The sequence below is a fragment of the Sapajus apella genome, unplaced genomic scaffold (assembly GCF_009761245.1).
Source record: "Sapajus apella isolate SASKATOON/1434 unplaced genomic scaffold, GSC_monkey_1.0 scaffold2, whole genome shotgun sequence".
Lineage (NCBI taxonomy): Eukaryota > Metazoa > Chordata > Mammalia > Primates > Cebidae > Sapajus > Sapajus apella.
Genome location: NW_022436942.1, coordinates 76,547,440 through 76,566,369, shown reverse-complemented (window position 1 = coordinate 76,566,369; position 18,930 = coordinate 76,547,440). Strand labels below are relative to the sequence as shown.

Here is an 18,930-nt window from a genome sequence, read left to right as displayed (position 1 = left end):
GTGCTCGGCGCAGTCGGGTGCGATTGGCCATCCCTGGCAGGAGCCGCACCTCGGACAGCAGCAGCAGCGGCGGCCGCGAGAGGGTCCGTGTGGCTCCGGGCGGCGGGGTCCTGCGTGGAGAGTGGGACGCGACGCGGAAACCTCAAGCAGAGGCTCTGCACAGCCGGATCCGGCACTCAGCTACCGGACCTAGGGATCCGCCGGGGGACAAGCCACAGGAGAGCGACTCAGGAACAAGTGTGGGAGAGGAAGCGGCGGCAGCGGTGCGGGGCCCGGGGGTGGTGACAGCAGGTCTGAGGTGAGAGCACCGGGGCGCGGGGCAGTGACAGCGGGAGCCGAGGCGGCGGGACCCTGGGAGGAGTGAGGGCGCGGGGGACCCGAGTGAGGGGAGTTCCGGGAGCGCGCTCGACAGTGCGGACTGTGGAGAGGAGACCCCGAGAGGGACCGAGACTCCGGGTGAGGAGAGGGGACCCCGAGAGGGACCGAGGCTGTGGGTCTGAGTGGAGGGGACTCCGAGAGGGTGCAAGGCTGAGAGTCTGAAGGGAGGGGTCTCCCAGAGGGGCCGGGACAGTGCGCGTGAGAGGAGGGGCCCCGGGGAGGGGCTGAGGTATCGGGGTGAGGGCGGGTGCCTCAGGAGGCACTAGGATAGGGGAGTGAGGGGAGGGGTCCCCCTGAGGGGCCAGGTCCCAGAAATGGTCCAGGACAGCGGGGTGAGGGGAAGGGTCCCCGAGAGGGGCCGGCACTGAGAGTGGAGATGGAGACCTCGAGAGGGGCTGGGAGAGTGCCCGGGGAGAGGAGACTCCCAGGTGAGGGGAGGAGACCCTGAGAGGAGCCGGGACAGAGGGTCTGGAAAGAGGGGACCGGTCAGGGGATGTGAAGACTGGGGATTCCCAGAGGGCTTAGAACTGAGAGTGTGAGAGGACCCCAGGTAGCGCCGGGACAGCGGGAGGAGAAGAGGGGTCCCGGAGAGGCGCTGGGCTGGAACAGCGGAGCTGAGGGCAGGACACCCGGAGAGCGGCTGCGACAGCGGGTGTTAGCAGGGGGACTCCGAGAAGGGATAGGACAGAGAGGAGGGCACCCCCAGAGGGCTCGGGACGCGCGTGCGAGCGTGGGACCCCGAGAGGGGCTTTGAGCGTAGGGTGCAGGCGCGGACCCCGAGGGAGGAGTGTTGCACCCGGGGTGCGGGTCGGGCCCCCAGTTAGCACAGCGGGGGCCCGGCGTAAGGGTTCGAGCGCGCTGAGTTGCGGGAGTCCCCCCGCCCCGAACGGCCGCGGCGGGGAGCCTGGATCGCTGTAGCGGCGTCGGGCAAGTGGGAACCGGCGGCAGCGCGGATGAGTGGAGCGGGGACGTTCTCCCAGGGTCTGGCATCGGCGACCCTGGTGGAGTATGAGCCCCCAGGGCTCCCGGGGGAACTCTGGAGCAGGACTATGTAAGAAACATTTCTGAAGTGGAACGCACAGGCTGGAGGGGCTCGAGGGGCTGGTGGGGCTGGCAGCACGTCAAAGATCTTGGAATGATCTAGAGACCTGCGCAGCCTGACCTCTTCTCACTGGCCCACTGGCTTCCCATTCGTTCCTTAGAGTTTGATGTGGATGACTTGAAAGCGAGGGGCTTAATAAAAAGGTCAGGTGAAAAGTTAGAAGGGGCTTCTTCAAACCTCCCCAACTTCCCCCACCGCAAGAAGTTGAAAGGGACAGGGATCCTTTTGGAGACCTGTGTTTTAGATGAATGAGAATATTTCTTTGATAGACCCTTGTATTTTCCTGGACTACTGGTTTTTCATTTTAACTAGAGGAGCTAAGAAACTTTGTCAGATTTGGCAGCGTATCAGTATCAATGTTTACCATGTAGATTTAAAGGAACTATACTAGTTTGGAATCCGGACTGTTTAACTTTGATCTGTTGGAGATAGTTGTAAGGTCAAACTAAATTTTCAAAAGAGGTTTTGGGGTCGCATAACTAAGAGTTCTTTCCAATTAGATTTCTTTTTTTTTTTTTTTTGAGACCGAGTTTCGCTCTTGTTACCCAGGCAGGCAATTCTCCTGCCTCAGCCTCCTGAGTAGATGGGATTACAGGCAAGCGCCACCATGCCCAGCTGATTTTTTGTATTTTTTAGTAGAGACGGGGTTTCACCATGTTGACCAGAATGGTCTCGATCTCTTGACCTCGTGATCCACCCGCCTTGGCCTCCCAAAGTGCTGGGATTACAGGCTTGAGCCACCTCGCCCGGCCTCCAATTAGATTTCTTATCCTGAAAGCTACCAGGATGGAGCTTTAGGCATAATTCCAGGGCAAGTTAAGGAGAGATATAAACTTATTTAAACCAGACACTGTATGTCCTGGTGGGAGGCAAGTGGGTATCTATTAAAAGGTTGAAACAAATAGTGGGAAGCAATAGGGGGCAGGATTTGGGGGACAGATGCCTAATCTGAGGGATGTGAAAATTGAACTAAAGATCAGGCTAGTCCTTCACAGTACTTAGCATATGCTAATACTGCCCTACCTACCTTTCAAACTCAAATGTACATGCTTTGTTGTAGTTGTACCCAGCAGTTTCGTATTTGAATGTTTAAAACCTCCTTTTCAATGTTTATAGGTTGTGTCTCGCATCTTCTCTTGGACTGGTTTCTTTTTGATAGAACCAGACATAGAAAATGATGGTTTTAGGAAAATAGTGGGTAATGTAATTAATATATAATGTCGGTTATTTAGATATCGCCTTTGTTTCAAATTTAGAATGTGTTTTATTAGAAGTCTTTTGCCAGTGTTTAATATGGTCAGTTTCAACTAAGAGGAATAAAGGAATGTATAATTTCCTAAAGATATAATGTAGATGCCTTACACATAACTGCTGTGTAAATCCAAGGCAAAAATTACTGAAGTAATTTTTTATCAGGGTGATAAGCAGAGGACATGCACTGTTTAGGGAGTTTATTTGACATTACCTGATACAGAGCAGTTCTTATATGACTTCAAAGAGCGTGGAGCTTGATGTGGTTATGAAAATTCCACTAACTAGAAGTCGTCTCCTGAGAAATAGAAATTATACAGATGAGAGGAACAACAATAGAAAATACAGATTTAAAATGTGAGACACTATATTTTAGATGTGAGTGTAATTTTTTTACATTAAAATTATTTTTTCAGAATGCTATGTAGATTTCAAATAAAAATAAGGTCAGTTGACTCAAAGGGTATTTAGAAAGGTGCATATATTCATTTTGCAATGCATATAATGTATGAAATAGTCTGTGGAAGGATTGAGAATCTCAATACCAATAACTTTACAAAGTAATAGAAATATTTGAGCAGAGAAGCTTTCACCATACTTGTAAGCTCATTTCTGACTGGTACAACTGGTCATTTCTCAAGACAAAACATTAAATTTATTTCCTTATAAGAAAAGAAAGTGCTCTGATACTCCCCTAAGTGATTACTAAGGCAGTCATTTCAACCACATTATGTTATGGTGTTGATCCAGAGACCTTAAAGAGAGATTCATTGCAGTAGAATTTTTAGTGCTAGGAAAGGCCTATAATAACTTCATTCCCCGGAGGATTAGGAGAGTAGGGATTCTGTGAAATTTTTTTTTCATTTGTTTCAAAAAATTAAAACTACATTACGAGAAGCTAAAAATGTGTGAAATTATGATACCTTTACTTGTTTGTTTGTTTATTTATTTATTTATTTGAGACAGGGTGTAGCTCTGTCACCCAGGTTGGAGTGCAGTAGTGGGATCTCCTCTCACTGCATGCAGCCTCTGCCCCACGGGATCAAGTGATCCTCTTGCCTCAACCTCCCTAGTAGCTGGGACCACAGGTGCATACCATCATGCCCGGCTTTTTTTTCTTGCTTTTTTTTTTTTTTTTTTTTTTTTTTTTGTATTTTTACTAGAGATGGAGTTTCACCACATTGCCCAGGCTGGTCTCAAACTCCCGAGCTCAAGCAATGCATCGGCCTCCGCCTCCCAAAGTGCTGGGATTACAGGCATAATAAGCCCACTGTGCCCAGCTCCTTTGTTCATTTAAACTGTTCATTTTCTATTAAAACAACAACAACAACAACAACAACAAAAGAAGACATTAAGATGGAGCCTTATAGTTCCATATGAATGCTTACAACAACCGCACATTGCAAGTTCTTTTTGATTCTCAAACTGTTTCCAGTTTTTGTGTGGCAGGATGCAAATGATGCAAATACAGCCCACTATATACAATAACATATTTTACACTCTCCATACTACTGGAGTCATACACAGGCAAACCATTATAATCGTAGAGACTACCTTGGTTTCTAATTTGGTGTAATGCTTAAGCCAACCTGAATAAACGCTCTCATTGCTTGCCAGTATTCATATTTGTTGATTTCAGTAGTATAGGGGAATAAATGAAAACTGTTGGTACTTTTTTTAAAAGATAGTCTTAGTTAAAAGACTCTTTTTAAAAAATAATTGTTTCCCTAGTTTTCATTTTGTTACCCATGCCGCCGCCACCCCCTCCCCCACCAAAAAAAGAAGGGAGAGTGGGAGGAAGGATTTTGTGACTCTCCCAAAAAAGATGACTTTTCAGTTTGTCTTCAATGAGAGATTCCTGTCAATTAGAATGGATAGTTTTTGAATTTTTTGCGGGGGGGACTTTTTCTTTTTTTTTTTTTAATTTATATTTTTAATTTGTGGGATATTATAAAATTGCATATCAGCATAGGGAATTTAATTTGTGATAATTTAGCTTTATCGCCCATTTAATTGGTTGCTTTATTATTTGTAAGCTATATTAAAAGTTTTGTTTTACTGTTTCTTAGGCTCAGCTAAGTGAAAGAAATATAAGCGATATTTATCTCCACCTATAATTATAGATTAGTTTTATTGAATTTATGGGCCAAAATGTGATCCCCCTCATTTCCAAGCTACAAGCACCAAATTAAAAAAAAAAAAAAAACTATTTCAAATTTGTATGATAACTGGTAGAATGAAATTGATAAATTTTATTGTTCCAGACATATGTTGTTAAAGTTATCTGCTTTATAAATCAACTTAATATATTTTTTCCTGTCTGACTTGAGATTTGTTAGGGATATTGAAATATATTTAAGATCTTTCTAAGTTATTTATACTTTGCAAATTAAAGGGCTACTTCCTTGGCAACTGAATGACTTAGGGGCCAATTTCTTTGTTATCGGGGATTAGTCTTCTAACCATTTGTCACTGCCTCATAAATACACATTTCTAATCCCTAGAGTGTGTGAGAAAAGGAAGATGGCTTGGAATAAACATTTTTGTTGTTGTTGTTTTTGAGACAGAGTCTTACTCCTTTGCCCAGGCTGGAATTCAGTGGCTCAGTCTCATTTACTGCAATCTCCGCCTCTCCGATAGCTGGGATTACAGGTGCCCACCACCACACCAAGCTAATTTTGGTAATTTTAGTAGAGATGGGGTTTCACCATGTTGGTTGGTCAGGCTGGTCTCGAACTCCTGGCCTCAAGTGATTTGCCCACCTTGGCCTCTCAAAGTGCTGGGGCTGCAGGTGTAAGATACTGTACCTGACCTGAAATAAACATTTTATACTTAGCAAAACCTAGTTCTATTAAATAAAGAGGTGTGATCCAAGTGACTTTAACTCCTAGCAGTAGGAATTTACATGCTGGAATCTAGTGTTCTGGGCCCTTTCACTTCACCTCTGGCCTCGGTGAAGTGATAGGTAGTAGAATCAACCTCACATTGTATACTTTATATTAATGTTGTAGTCAGTTATCAGAGTACTCATTGAAAGGATCAATTTTACTTTCTTCTGCTATTTTTAAGTGTCAACAAGAGAATCTTATTTCCAGTCAAATAAGGAGTCTACGCAGTATATATTTATTTTTATGTCTTTCAGTTTCTAATGATACTGGCTTATCCATGGCAATCCAGGCTATGACAATTCAAATGTTTTATTTACCCATTATAATAGATGGCACTAATCAAGACAGAATGCTTTCTTAGATACACAAATAATTAGTCTTGGCAGTAGACACACTAAACAGAATCATAGTTCATGGCCAATTTTCTTTTTAAATTATTATTTATTTATTTATTGAGATGTAGTCTCGCTCCGTTGCCCAGGCTGGAGTGCAGTGGCACGATCTCGGCTCACTGTAACCTCCACCTCCTGGGTTCGAGCGATTCTCCTACCTCAGCCTCCCGAGTAGCTGGGATTACATGTGCCCACCGCCACACTCAGCTAATTTTTGAATTTTTAATAGAGACAGGCTTTTTCCATGTTGGCCAGGCTGGTCTTGAACTCCTGACGTCAGGTGATCTTCCCGCCTTGGCCTCCCCAAAGTGCTGGGATTACAGATGTGAGCCACTGCATCCAGCCCATGGCCAACTTCTATTCTGTTCTGAACATTAGCTTTTAGTTTCTGAAGGGTGTGTATGTGTAAATACGTGAATACTTTCAAAAGCCACACACACACAGTTTTTAAACGACCTAGGCCATGATTTAATAGCACAGATTTAAAATTATAATAATATGCCTCCATTGTCTCTTGGCAAAATTCTCTAATGTTGTTTTATACCAGTTTTCTGTTTACATATGTTATTTACTAGCTTTTGAGGACAGAGATGGGTTTTATTCATCTCTGCATTCCCATGCTAAGCATATAGTATGAAGCAAAAAGTGTGAAGGATGCTCAATAAATGAGAATTGAATGAATTAATTAACGATCAGCAAACTAGTCAATTGTATTTATGTCCACAGTTTGTTTCTTATCCTCATTGAGGGCTTTAATACATATATATATGTATATGGTATTAAAGAGACAATGGGCACATCTATAATCCCAGCACTTTGGGAGGCTGATACAGGAGTATTGCTTAAGCCCAGGATTTCAAGACCAGCCTGGGCAACATAGTGAAACCCCCCATCTCTACAAAAAATACAAAAATTAGCTGGGCGTGGTGTTGCTTGCCTCTAATCCCAGCTCTTCAGGAGGCTGGGGTGGGAGGATCACTTGAGCCTGGAAGATGGAGGTTGTATAAGCCATGATCATGCTACTGCATTCTAGCCTGGGTGACAGAGTGAAACCCTGTCTAAAAATAAAAAAAAAAATTAAAAAGAGACAGTGATTCCTTTTGAACATAAGAATAAATGTTAGCTTTATTCATCCGCTACGTAAAAAACAGCAAGATGCAGTGGAAGGAGAGAGGGCCTTAGACTGGGAAGGATCTAGGCACCTATTCTGGCTCCATTACTATGTCTGCCGCCTGACCCTAGGCAGTTACTTAAGTCTTGATTAAAGCTCTCAGTTCTCTCAACTGTCAACTAAGAATCCAGACCTCTCAGGATCTGTGAAAGGAATAAATGAAGTGATTTTTTTAAAGTGCCAAGCACAGTGACACATAGGAAGTACTTAATGGTAGCTGTTTATTATTTTTTGAAATAGAGTCCTGCTCTGTAACCCAGGCTGAAGTGCAGTAGTGAGATCTTGGCTCACTGCAACTTCCGCCTCCTGGGTTCAAACAATTCTCCTGCCTCAGCCTCTAGAGTAGCTGGGATTACAGGCATGCGCCAACATGCCTGGTTAATTTTTGTGTTTTTAGTAGAGACGGGGTTTCGCTATGTTGGCCAGACTGGTCTTGAACTCCTGACCTCGTGATCCGCCCATCTCGGCCTCCCAAAGTACTGGGATTACAGGCATGAACCACCATACCCAGCCCACTGTTACTCTCTTATTCTCCCTAAAGTGTGGCTCTGATTTCGACACTGACATGTTTAAAACCGTTAGTAATTCCCCATGGCCTACTAAACCCAGTACAGATTTATAAACCTGTTTTTAGGCTCCTACCAGCCTGTTTCTCTTTCTGTGTCTCTCATGCGCACACACACACACACACACACTTTGCCCTGATCAGACTGGCCTTCTTACTAGCCAAGTGCTTACTGATGTGCCACATTCAGGTTTTTGTTCCATTTCTTTCACCTAGTATGCCTTCTGTTCCTCATTGTCCAAAACTACCTCTCATGCCATCTTTCATGAGTCCGTCTCTGATTTTCCTCCTTGCTACTCTCTCCTTTGAATACCCTAAATACACAATTTGTACTTTTTCTTACTATATGATATTCTCTCTAATATTACTTTATGGGATTTGTACTTGTCTAATCCATCTTGGATGTCCACATTCTTAAAAGGGCAGTATCTTATACATCTAACCTAGTGTCTTGCAACTAGTATCTTGATTGTTGAGTTGTATGAAATTTAAATACTTACTTTAGGTTCAAAATAATATTTAAATATGATTATACATACAATTTTTTGTGCAATTATAAGATTCTATTCCTGCCCGTGAAGATAATGTAGATTCCTAAGAGAAGAATTCACTTGTGACCCTGGCAGTTAGTAAATTTGATGCCAGTGGTAGCAAGAATATGGAAACTTGTATGTTCATTTTTAACATTGATAATATTCTCTAAAGCGGCTTTTGACTCAGTGTTTGGGATTTGTTATTTTATTTCCTTAAGTGGTATTTTTATCAGATTGGTATTTGAAAGTTTCTTTTCCTGTCTCTTTCTTTCTTTCCTTCTTTTTTTGAGTCAGAGGCTTGCTCTGTTGCCCAGGCTGGAGTGCAGTGGTGCAATCCCGGCTCACTGCAACGTCTGCCTTCTTGGTTCAAGCAATTCTCTTGCCTCAGCCCCCCAGTTAGCTGGGACTACAGGAGCATGCCACCACACCTGGCTAGTTTGTTGCGTTTTTGATAGAGATGGGTTTTTGCCGTCTTAGCTAGGCTGGTCTCAAACTCCTGACCTCAGGTGATCCATCTGCCTTGACTTTCCAAAGTGCTGGGATTACAGGCATGAGCCACTGGGCACCTGGCCTGTTTTCCTTTTTTTTTTTTTTTTTTTTTTTTTTCTGTTTTCCTTTCGCTAGCTGTTAGCAACAATTGAAATAAGACTGTCATTTGCAGCAGAAGGTGGTTGTTTACTTGAGTCAGAGGTAGAGCCTGGGAGAGGGAGGCTTAGCACTCTGTTCTTCCAAAGCAATTTTTCTTACTGTGTGATGTAGGCAATTTGTGACTGTGAACAAATAAACGTATTGTTCCATCTTTCCTACTGTATTCTTCTCCATAGCACTTACCACCTTCTCACATGCCAAATATTTTGCTTGTTTGTCTTACATCCCTACATGCAAACTTGTACATCCCATAGCCCGCAGGCTACATGCAGCCCAGGATGGCTTTGAATGGGGCACAACACAAATTCGTAAACTTTCTTAAAATATTATGAGATTTATGCACGGACCTTTTTTTAAAAAAATTATTATTATTTTTCATACCAAAGTTTTTAGTTTACTAAGCTTCTCGTGAAAAATCCACAACGGCCAAAGATAACATCATTGCAGCACCTTTACTCCTTCGGCTGTGATCCAATCTCCAGCTCACTTTTTGCCTGCGCCAACATTGGCCTTTGCAGTCCCCCTGACTTCCTTCATTCTGTTCTTGCGTTCCTTTCGTTGCTTTCTTGAGGTCTTTTTCTTCTCATACAGGCCATGTCTTGCAAGTCTATGTTTGGGTTCATTTTTCTTTGCATAATCCAGGGAATCATAAATCATGCCAAAGTCAGTTGTCTTGCCACCACCAAAATGAGTTCTGAATCCAAATACAAAGATGACATCCGGTGTGGTCTTGTACATTTTGGCTGGTTTTTCCTGAATTTCTGTCTTAGGCACTGTTGCCTTCCTGGGGTGAAGGACATCAATGACCATTTGTTTCCTCTGAAGCAGTTGGTTGGTCATGAACTTTCTAGTGCGGATAGTTACTGTGTCATTCATGATGGCGGCCTATCCTTACACAGTCAGAGAGGAAAAAAGCAGTTGTTTTATTTTTAGCCTATTAGCTATTGTTAGTATTACTGTATTTTATGTGTCACCCAAGACAATTCTTTGTCTTCCAGTGTGGCCCAGGGAAGCCAAAAGATTGGACCCCCCTAAATTTTAGGGTCTATGAAAGCAAGTTTTGTTTTATTAATTGCTATATTCCCAACTCATAGAACAGTGCCTGGCAGTTAGTAGTTGCTCAATAAATATTTCTTGACTGACTAAATAGAGAAATTTGACTTTGAGAGTTCCTCTGATTTGTTGGCTAAAAAGATTTCATTATTTCAAAAATAAGGAAGTCTCCAGACTGCTTTCCACAGTGGCTGGACTAATTTACATTCATTCCCACCATCAGTGCATAAGTGGTCCCTTTTCTCTGTAGCCTCACCAGCATCTGGTTTTTTGTTGTTGTTGTTGTTGTTGTTTTAATTTTTAACACACACACACACACATACATACATACATACATATATATTTGTTTTTTTGAGACAGAGTTTCACTCTTGTTGCCCAGGCTGGAGTGCAATGGCATGATCTTGGCTCACTGCAACCTCCGCCTCCTGGGTTCAAGCAATTCTCCTCCCTCAGCCTCCTGAGTAGCTGGGATTCCAGGCATGCGCAACCACACCCAGCTAATTTTGTATTTTTAGTAGAGACGGGGTTTCTCCATGTTGGTCAGGCTGGTCTCAAACTCCCGACCTCAGGTGATCTGCCTGCCTCGGCCTCCCAAAGTGCTGGGATTACAGGCATGAGCCATTGCACCCAGCTAATTTTTTATTTTTTATCAGTAGTTTGAAAAACTACCTTTTGGGTACTATACTCACTCCCTAGGTGATGGGAACCGTACCCCAAACCTTGACATCATGCAGTATTCCCGTGTCACAATACTGTATATGTATCCCCTGTATCTAAAATACAAGTTGAAATTTCAAAAATAATAATTAAGAAATAAAATCCTAGCCGGGCACCGTGGCTCATACCTGTAATCCAACCACTTTGGGAGGCTGGGGCAGGCGAGTCACTCAAGGTCGTTAGTTCAAGACCAGCCTGGCCAACGTGGTGAAACTGCATCTCTACTAAAAATACAAAAATGGGCTGGGTATGGTGATGCACACCTGTAATCTCAGCTACTTGGAGGCTGAGGAACAAGAATGGCTTGAACCAGGGAGGCGGAGGTTGCAGTGAGCCAAGATCCCTCCACTGCCCTCCAGCCTGGATGACAGAGTGAGACTCTGTCTCAAAAAATAAAAGAAAAAAAATCCCAAGGAAGTAAATGATAGCTTGGAAGAGTAAAATTCATCTGCACATTCTATTCTCAGGGTCTTACATTTTTCTTGGAGCAGCCTTGAATTTACTATATTTTTATTTCATTAAATACAGATGGAAACCATTCCTACCACCATACCATACATGCAAGATGACTGTATCTCATCCTGGCTAAAGCCTAAGAAAACTCTGTTCACTGTAACAAAGTCTAATGGAAGCGTGACAACATGGCTCTTAGGCATTAAAGTCTAGTAAGACCAAAATAATAATAAAATTCAGTATGGGGGCATTATCCCTTGAAAAACAACTTCACTTTTTTTGCTTAGAGGCTGATATTGACCCTGAAAATTGGTCAAATCAAGCTTCTGATGTTAATTTGGGGTTGTTATCAGTATTCTGCATGTACAAATAATTGGGTTTGAAATGTGTTTTAAGCCTGAATTAAAAGTGATTCATAGTGAGAAGTTTTCCTTTTCCCTGCTGGAACATAGGCTTTTACCTCCAACATGGCCTTTTTAAAACAATTAAAACATAAAAAACCCTACTTCTATGTGACAGTTTCTGGAAAAGTTCTGTTTAGGTTTAAAGTGGTGACCACTTATTACGATGCTGCTTAGTAGCTACACTAACTACAATTGAGTTTCCAAATTTCCATACAAATTTCTTTAGTCTCTGCCTTTATGGAAGTTTCCTTATTGATTGTGAAATCCTCTAAAGTTCACTAACTAGTATATGAATAACCACAGGGACTTTATTTTGTTCATTATTGTATTCCTAGTGCCTAGAACAGTGCCCTGCACAGAGAAGCCAATTAGTAAGTATTTGTTGAGTGAAATCACACACTTTTTTTTTTTTTTTTTGAGACGGAGTCTCGCTTTGTCGCCCAGGCTGGAGTGCAGTGGTGCGATCTCGGCACACTGCAACCTCCACCTCCCAGGTTCAAGGGATTCTCCTGCCTCCAGAGTAGCTGAGATTACGGGCACCCACCGCCACACCCAGATAATTTTTGTATTTTTATTAGAGGTGGGGTTTCACTGTGTTGGCCAGACTGGTCTTGAACTCCTGATCTCAGATGATCCACCTGCCTCGGCCTCCCAAAGTGCTGGGATTACAAGTGTGGAGCCACTGCACCTGGCCACATAGATTCTTAATAATAGTGCATCTTAGAAAATAATGAAAGTATTGAAATAAATTTTATACAGGTTTTTTGAATTAGGTAGTCATCAATTCACAATCAGCCTAGTTTGGGCATCTCTCAATATTAGCCCAAGGTAGTTCTGTCCTAATAGGTCCTAGCATTGATTGTGCCAATCTTAAATCTCCTTTAGTGGATCTCTTACAAAAGGAAGGGTAAATTGCCACCACCCATAGGCACTTGCACCTGTGGGAACCAATGGGCGTTGTAACAGGAAATACTTCAGCTTGCAATACTGATAGTAACGTGTGGCACCAAGGTCACGCTGTTTTTATCTGCAGTTCCTTTTTAGCATTGTACAAAGTTTCTTGGAGATTTTTTAATATATAAGTTTAAAAGAGAATTAACTTTCAATTTGAAAATTAAAACGGGAATGATTGCCTTTTCTTCATTACCAAGGAAATGGTGAGTTGTCCTGTGAGTAAGTTGGTTCTTTTCTTTGTAATACTGTGTTCCATGAAACCTTACTCTGGCATGCAGAAAGGGAGAGTGGAGGGTACATAAGTGTAAAATAAGTAAAACTTAAGCTGATATCATTATCAATCGTAGTAACCACTTCTGATATCTGCTTCATACCATAACCGTGAGCAGTGATAGAATTTCATAGATTTTTATATAAGATTAGCTTGAGCAAGTTTTCCTCTTTTGTAGGTACTGGGGGGCAGAATTCTGGAAAAATTTTTAGAGAGTTCTTTCTAAAATGTCGAAATGCAAAGCTGTATAAATTGCTGTTGACGTTAGCTGTCTGACCAGGAAGTACTCTCTTTAAGCCTCACTTATAAAACTAAGTGTCTGTAATAACTTCCTTTCTCGGGATGAAGTTGCTGATAGCCTGGGGTGTTCTTATAACTTGAGTTCAGTTTTATCCTTCCTGTGAGTAAGAGGCAGTTTTTTAAATGAAGCCATCTCTGGAGAAAGCGTATTGATTGTTGTAGCTAAATACAGAATTTTTAAAGTCTTTAGTATGTTGAACTGGAAATATAGGACATGCATTTGAGATCTACTGTGAGTAAGCATCATTGGTATTTTATTTTACATTTAAGGTTTTATTATAAATATGGTTTGTGTCTAAACATTGTTTAAAAAATGAGTAAACTCTGTTGAATTTCATGTGAAATATTTATGGCCTTAGCTCAAAGTCCAGCTGAGAGTAATCAACCTCAAAAGTCATTGGATTCATATGCTCTATTTAATTTGTAGTTTGTTATTCTACAAATAAGAGTGGCAGTTTTTCAAAAACAAATTTATTTATTTTTTTTCTCCTGGATAAGTAAGGTAAATGCTGAGCATCAAATAAAATATCAAAATTTTGTCAGAAGAGTCTTTTAAACAAAAAGCTTGAATTATACTAAAGGTCATCTCAAATGGATGCAGTTTGTGCTAATGGATATTATTACTTTAAAACAATATTTCAGAATCAAGCTACGGCACACTGTTCATCTGAGAGATCTTTAAAAGTAACAAGCCTGCCTCCTATTTTTCTTCATTCACAGAAATGGAAAATAGTATAGAAAGAGCAGTTTCTTGAATGTAATACCAAATTTAGAGACAGAAAAATCAGACTGGTCACATTTATTTTGTTTTGTAACTTTTTAAATAAATTTAATACATAGGGTTAGCTACTTAGTAAAGCATAAAAATAAAACATTTAGCCATTAGGTTATTAACAATTTATATGACTGCTGTAGTCCATAAAATGAATTTAGATAAAGTAGGAAAATAGATACTTTTTTGTTTGATGTCTCATCATTTGTATGTTAAAAAGTTAATGCAAAACATGTTATAAAATCAGGAAAGCTACCTCAATAATTTCTTTACCAACTTCACTAGGCTCTTGGAATGAGGTTTAAATTAAATGCATAGGCTAACATGTGACTGTAATATCCAAAATCATAAAACTGTTTATGTTAAATGTGTAAATTAAGTCTTATAATTATCCGTAGGATGAGTTTTCATTTAAGAAGCATTGCAGTGGATATTACGGGGTGGGTAAGGGCTATTTTTTCTAATATATGAAAAAGGAAACTTTAAGTGTCAAATAATCTTTAAAATGTGATGTTATATATCATGTGCTTTTTCCTTAAGATTTATGAATGTTTAAAACTTAAAAGTACAAACTATACAAATTTCAGCTTTCATAGAGAGGCCTTTTATGATTGTCTGAATGTTATATTAGCAGTCCAGAAATATCCCAGTCATAACTTGGATGGGGGTGAAGCAGAGGAAGTGGGTGGTACTTCATGATGACAGATTATTGCAGATTATATGGCTGCTTTCCAAAATGACACTGTTGAAGGGAAAAGTAGAAGTTACAAACTGCATCCTACTAATTTGTACATGTTTATTTAACCAGTTATAACTATTTGCTTGTTTTATACACAGATGATAAGTTTTAAACTCCTGAATTACTTAATATGTGCTTAATCTTCTATAGTTTATTGTGATCATATTCCTTATCTCTGGTCTGCAAAGATCACACTGACCCTTTTGTAGAAAGCCATGTGTTAGCAGAAAAAAGATGGGGGAAGGACGACAGAATTTAAAACTACAACTGCTTTATTTTCTAGTTAAAAAAAGTTCTGAGTTAAAATGTAAGGATGTCCCATCACATTTAGATAATTTATATAAAATACAGCATACTAATACAAGTAATCGTATCTTATGAAAAAGTTGATAGTTCTAGATTGTTCTGGTTTAGCTTGAAATTGAGATTCTTACCGTTGCAACATAAAAGGAAGCTTTGTGAAGGAAATATGACATCTCTGCCCAGATGCATAAGGAGAGAATTACAGTGGGGAGTTATTTTTAGAAGTATCTTATGAATACATTTTATGTACTGAGTACATTTTTTTAAAGGTTAGTTTCACTGGTAGGAGTTATGCAAGTTGCTCTGGTCACTGAATATTCTATTAAGAAATCATTTTGATGTCACCAACCAACCTAGTTAGTCTTAAACTGACTGATCTAAGTAGAAGCTTATTTATTTATTTAGAGACAGAGTCTCACTCTGTCACCCAGATTGGAGTGCAGTGGCACAGTCATAGCTCACTGCAGCCTTGAACTCCTGACCTCAAGTGATCCTCCTGCCTCAACCTCCCCAGTAGCTGGGACTACAGGCATGTGCCACCATGCCTGGCTAAAAAGTTTCCTTTTATTGTAAAGAGGGAGTCTTGCTGTGTTGCCTAGGCTGGTCTCAATTCTGGCCTCAAGCAATCCTCCTGTCTCAGCCTCTCAAAGCTCTGGGATTACAGATGTGAGCCACTGCACATTGCTATAGCATTTTTTAAATGTGACCAAATTGAGGCTGGGCATGGTGGCTTATGCCTGTAATCCTAGCACTTTGGGAGGCCAAGGCGAGAGTATCACTTGAGGCCAGGAGTTTGAGTCCACCCTGGCCAACATGGGGAAGCCCCATCTCTACTAAAAATACAAAAATTAGCTGGACATGGTGGTATAAGCCTGTAATCCCAGCTATTCGAGGCTGAGTCACAAGGATCGCTTGAACCTGGGAAGTGAAGGTTGCAGTGAGCCAAGATCACGCCACTGTACTCCAACCTGGGTGACAGAGCAAAACTCCATCTCAAAAAAAAAAAGAGTGACCAAATTCAGAAGACAGTGAGATCCTGTTAATACCATCAAATAGTAATATAAGTTACCCTAGTAAAAGAAGGGAGGGGACAGTTAAATTCCTACCACATAGCAGTGTCCCATTCTCCTTCAGGAATAGAATGCCAAGTTTTCAGTTCAAGGAAAGGTTGGAAGTGAGTCAAGGAATCTATCATTTGTATCACACAATTCTTAGAACTGATGCTCCTCCCTAACTCCTTTAAACGATCAGCAGCATGTCTAGGCTTCTTATCTTTCTTTTGGTTTCTGTCACATAGGTTTGGGATTGGCAGTATAGATTTAGAGTGTGGCAGATAAACATGTCTGCCACCTACTAGCTTTGTGACTTTGCACAAATCCCTTAACCTCCCTAAAACTTCAGTTTGTTCTTCTGTGAAATGGATATGATTATGGTACCTATCTCACTCACAGGATTGTTGTGAGGATTAAATGAAATAATGTATGAAAAGCACAATTTTGGCCACATATTGTAAAGGAAGAGCTCAGTGTGTGAGAATAGTTATGCTTATTTTTACCATTTTTGGATATTTCAGTTCTCATTCACAGCTTCATCAGAAAATGATCATGGAAAGATATAACAACACATGGCATTCTGTGTAGATAATAAAATCAGTGTTATGATAATAGAAGTATTTAGGAAGTACCAGGGAACACAGGGATGAAATCCACCGATCTTATTTACACCCTTCCTCTTACCACATTGTGTACAAATCTACTGACTGTAGATTTAGTAATTATTCATCAAAATGATTATATAATCTGACAGATTTCACTTTAGTAACATTTTTCATTTCATTTCAATTGAGATTATTTGCTCCCAATTGAATAGAACAACTCAGGAACAACATGGTGAACTGTTAATTTCTTAAAATTTTATTTTCTCGGCCGGGCGCTGTGGCTCACGCCTGTAATCCCAGCACTTTGGGAGGCCAAGGCAGGCGGATCATCAGGTCAGGAGTTCGAAACAATCCTGGCCAAACATAGTGAAACCCCGTCTCTACTAAAAAAAAAAAAAAAAAAAAAAAAATCAGCCAGGCGTGGTGGCAGGGTCCTGTAATCCCAGTTACTCTGGAGGCTGAGGCGGGAGAATGGCTTGAACCTGGGAGGCGGAGATTGCAGTGAGTTGAGATCATGCCATTGCACTCCAGCCTCGGGGACACAGTAAGACTCCAACTAAAAAAAAAATTATTTTCTCAATAGAGTGTGTTTGTTTTATTCTGAGTGTGCTACACAGATAAAGTTAGGACTATGTCTTAAGATTTTAGATCAGCTAAAAAAATTTTTTTGTTCTGGTGACAATACAATATAGATATTTACATGTGTATTTGAATACAATAGTCACCTCTTATCCTCAGTCTTGTTTTCTGTGATTTTAGTTACCTATGGTGAACTGTAGTCTGAAAATACTAAAATGGAAAATTGCAGAAATAAACCATTCATGTGTTTTGTTTTATTTATTTTGAGACAGAATCTCACTTTGCCACCTAGGCTGGAGTGCAGTGGTGTGATCGTAGCTCACTGCAAACTCAAACTCCTAGACTCAAGGGACCCTCCTGCCTTAGCCTCCCAGATAGCTAATTAAAAAAAAAAAAAAAATTATAGAGGCAGGATGTATTAGTCCATTTTCACGCTGCTATTAAAGACATTTCCAAGATTGGGTAATTCATACAGGAAAAAGGTTTAACGCACTCACAGTTCCACATGGCTGGCGAGGCCTCACAATCATTGGTGGAAGGCAAAGAGAAGCAAGTCACATCTTACATGGATGGCAGCAGGCAAAAAAGAGAGTTTGTGCAGGGAAACTTCTTCTAATAAAACCATCAGATCTCATGAGAGTTATTCACTATCATGAGAACCTCACAGGAAAGACCCACCCCCATGATTCACTTACCTACCACCAGGTTCCTCCCACAACATGTGGGAATTATGGGAGGTACAATTCAAGATGAGATTTGGGTGGGGACACAGCCAAACTATCTCACAGTGTCTTGTTATGTTGCCCAGGCTGGCCTCAAGTGATCCTCTGGCCTTGGCCTCCCAAAGTGCTGGGATTACAAGCATAAGCCACTGTTCCTGGCCTCATTCATGAGTTTTATATTGCTTACCCTTCTGAGTAGTGTGATGAACTCTGCTGACCTACTCCTTCTATCCAGGGAAATGAATTATCCCTTTGTCCAGCCTATCCACATTGTAGATGCTACCTGCCTATTCGTCACTTAGTAGCCAGCTGTCTTGGTTATCAGATTGGCTGTTTTAGTACCTCAGTGCTTGTGTTCAGGTAACCCTAATTTTACTTAATAATGGCTCCAAAGTGCAAGAGTATTGTGCCTAATTTATAAATTAAGCTTCATTGTAGGTATGTATATATAGGAAAGAAAATAGTATATATAGAGTCCTGTACTATCTGTGGTTTCATACATTCATTGAGTGTCCTAGAACATATTCCCCACACATAAGGGGCAACTACGCTATAAAGAATGTTTTCTGTTCTGTTTTCTGAGACTCTAGGGTTCATATCTTATAATGGGTCAGTTAACTTTGTTGATGTATTGAAAATATTAAAACTAATTCTTACATAAGCAGATTTTCATGGGGATGTGTTAGCAAAGCAGATGTGAAATTTAGCGGATACCTGCAGTAAATTGACTAAACCAAACAAGGAAAATCCTTGTAGACTACTTGGGGAAAAAAAATGTTTCGCTGTGTGAATGTACTTCTAGTGTTTAAAATTTTAGTACATTAATCTATAATGTAACCCCTTTGCCTCCTAGCTAGCTCCTGGATTATTTCATGATTTTCCTTGTTTCTGAGAATTCCTAACTTTATAGTCTCAAGGCACATCACATTGCTGCAAAAATGCACTATATCTCTGTGCACCTATCCTATTCAGACCCTTATTGCCTCATTCCTGGACTACCACAGTGGTCTCCCTTCATTTCAGTCTCTACCAACTCATCCTGATGAATCTTCTTTAAATACTACTTCTACCCTGTC

At 40.8% G+C, this 18,930-nt stretch overlaps 1 protein-coding gene and 1 pseudogene across 8 annotated transcripts in view; one reads left to right on the top strand and one right to left on the bottom strand.

The window, feature by feature from the left end:
• Nucleotides 1-18,930, top strand: part of TAOK3 (TAO kinase 3) — a 204,627-nt gene continuing 185,697 nt past the window's right edge. For 3 of the 8 annotated variants that reach the window (XM_032241144.1, XM_032241158.1, XM_032241163.1), the window contains exon 1: nt 12,223-12,714. The gene's annotated coding sequence lies outside the window, so the exon portion shown is untranslated. Of the gene's footprint in view, nt 299-12,222; nt 13,315-18,930 lie in introns of those variants that run through there. The other 5 variants (XM_032241129.1, XM_032241121.1, XM_032241112.1 and 2 more) reach the window with 4 other exon arrangements.
• Nucleotides 9,341-9,819, bottom strand: LOC116525401 (annotated as a pseudogene).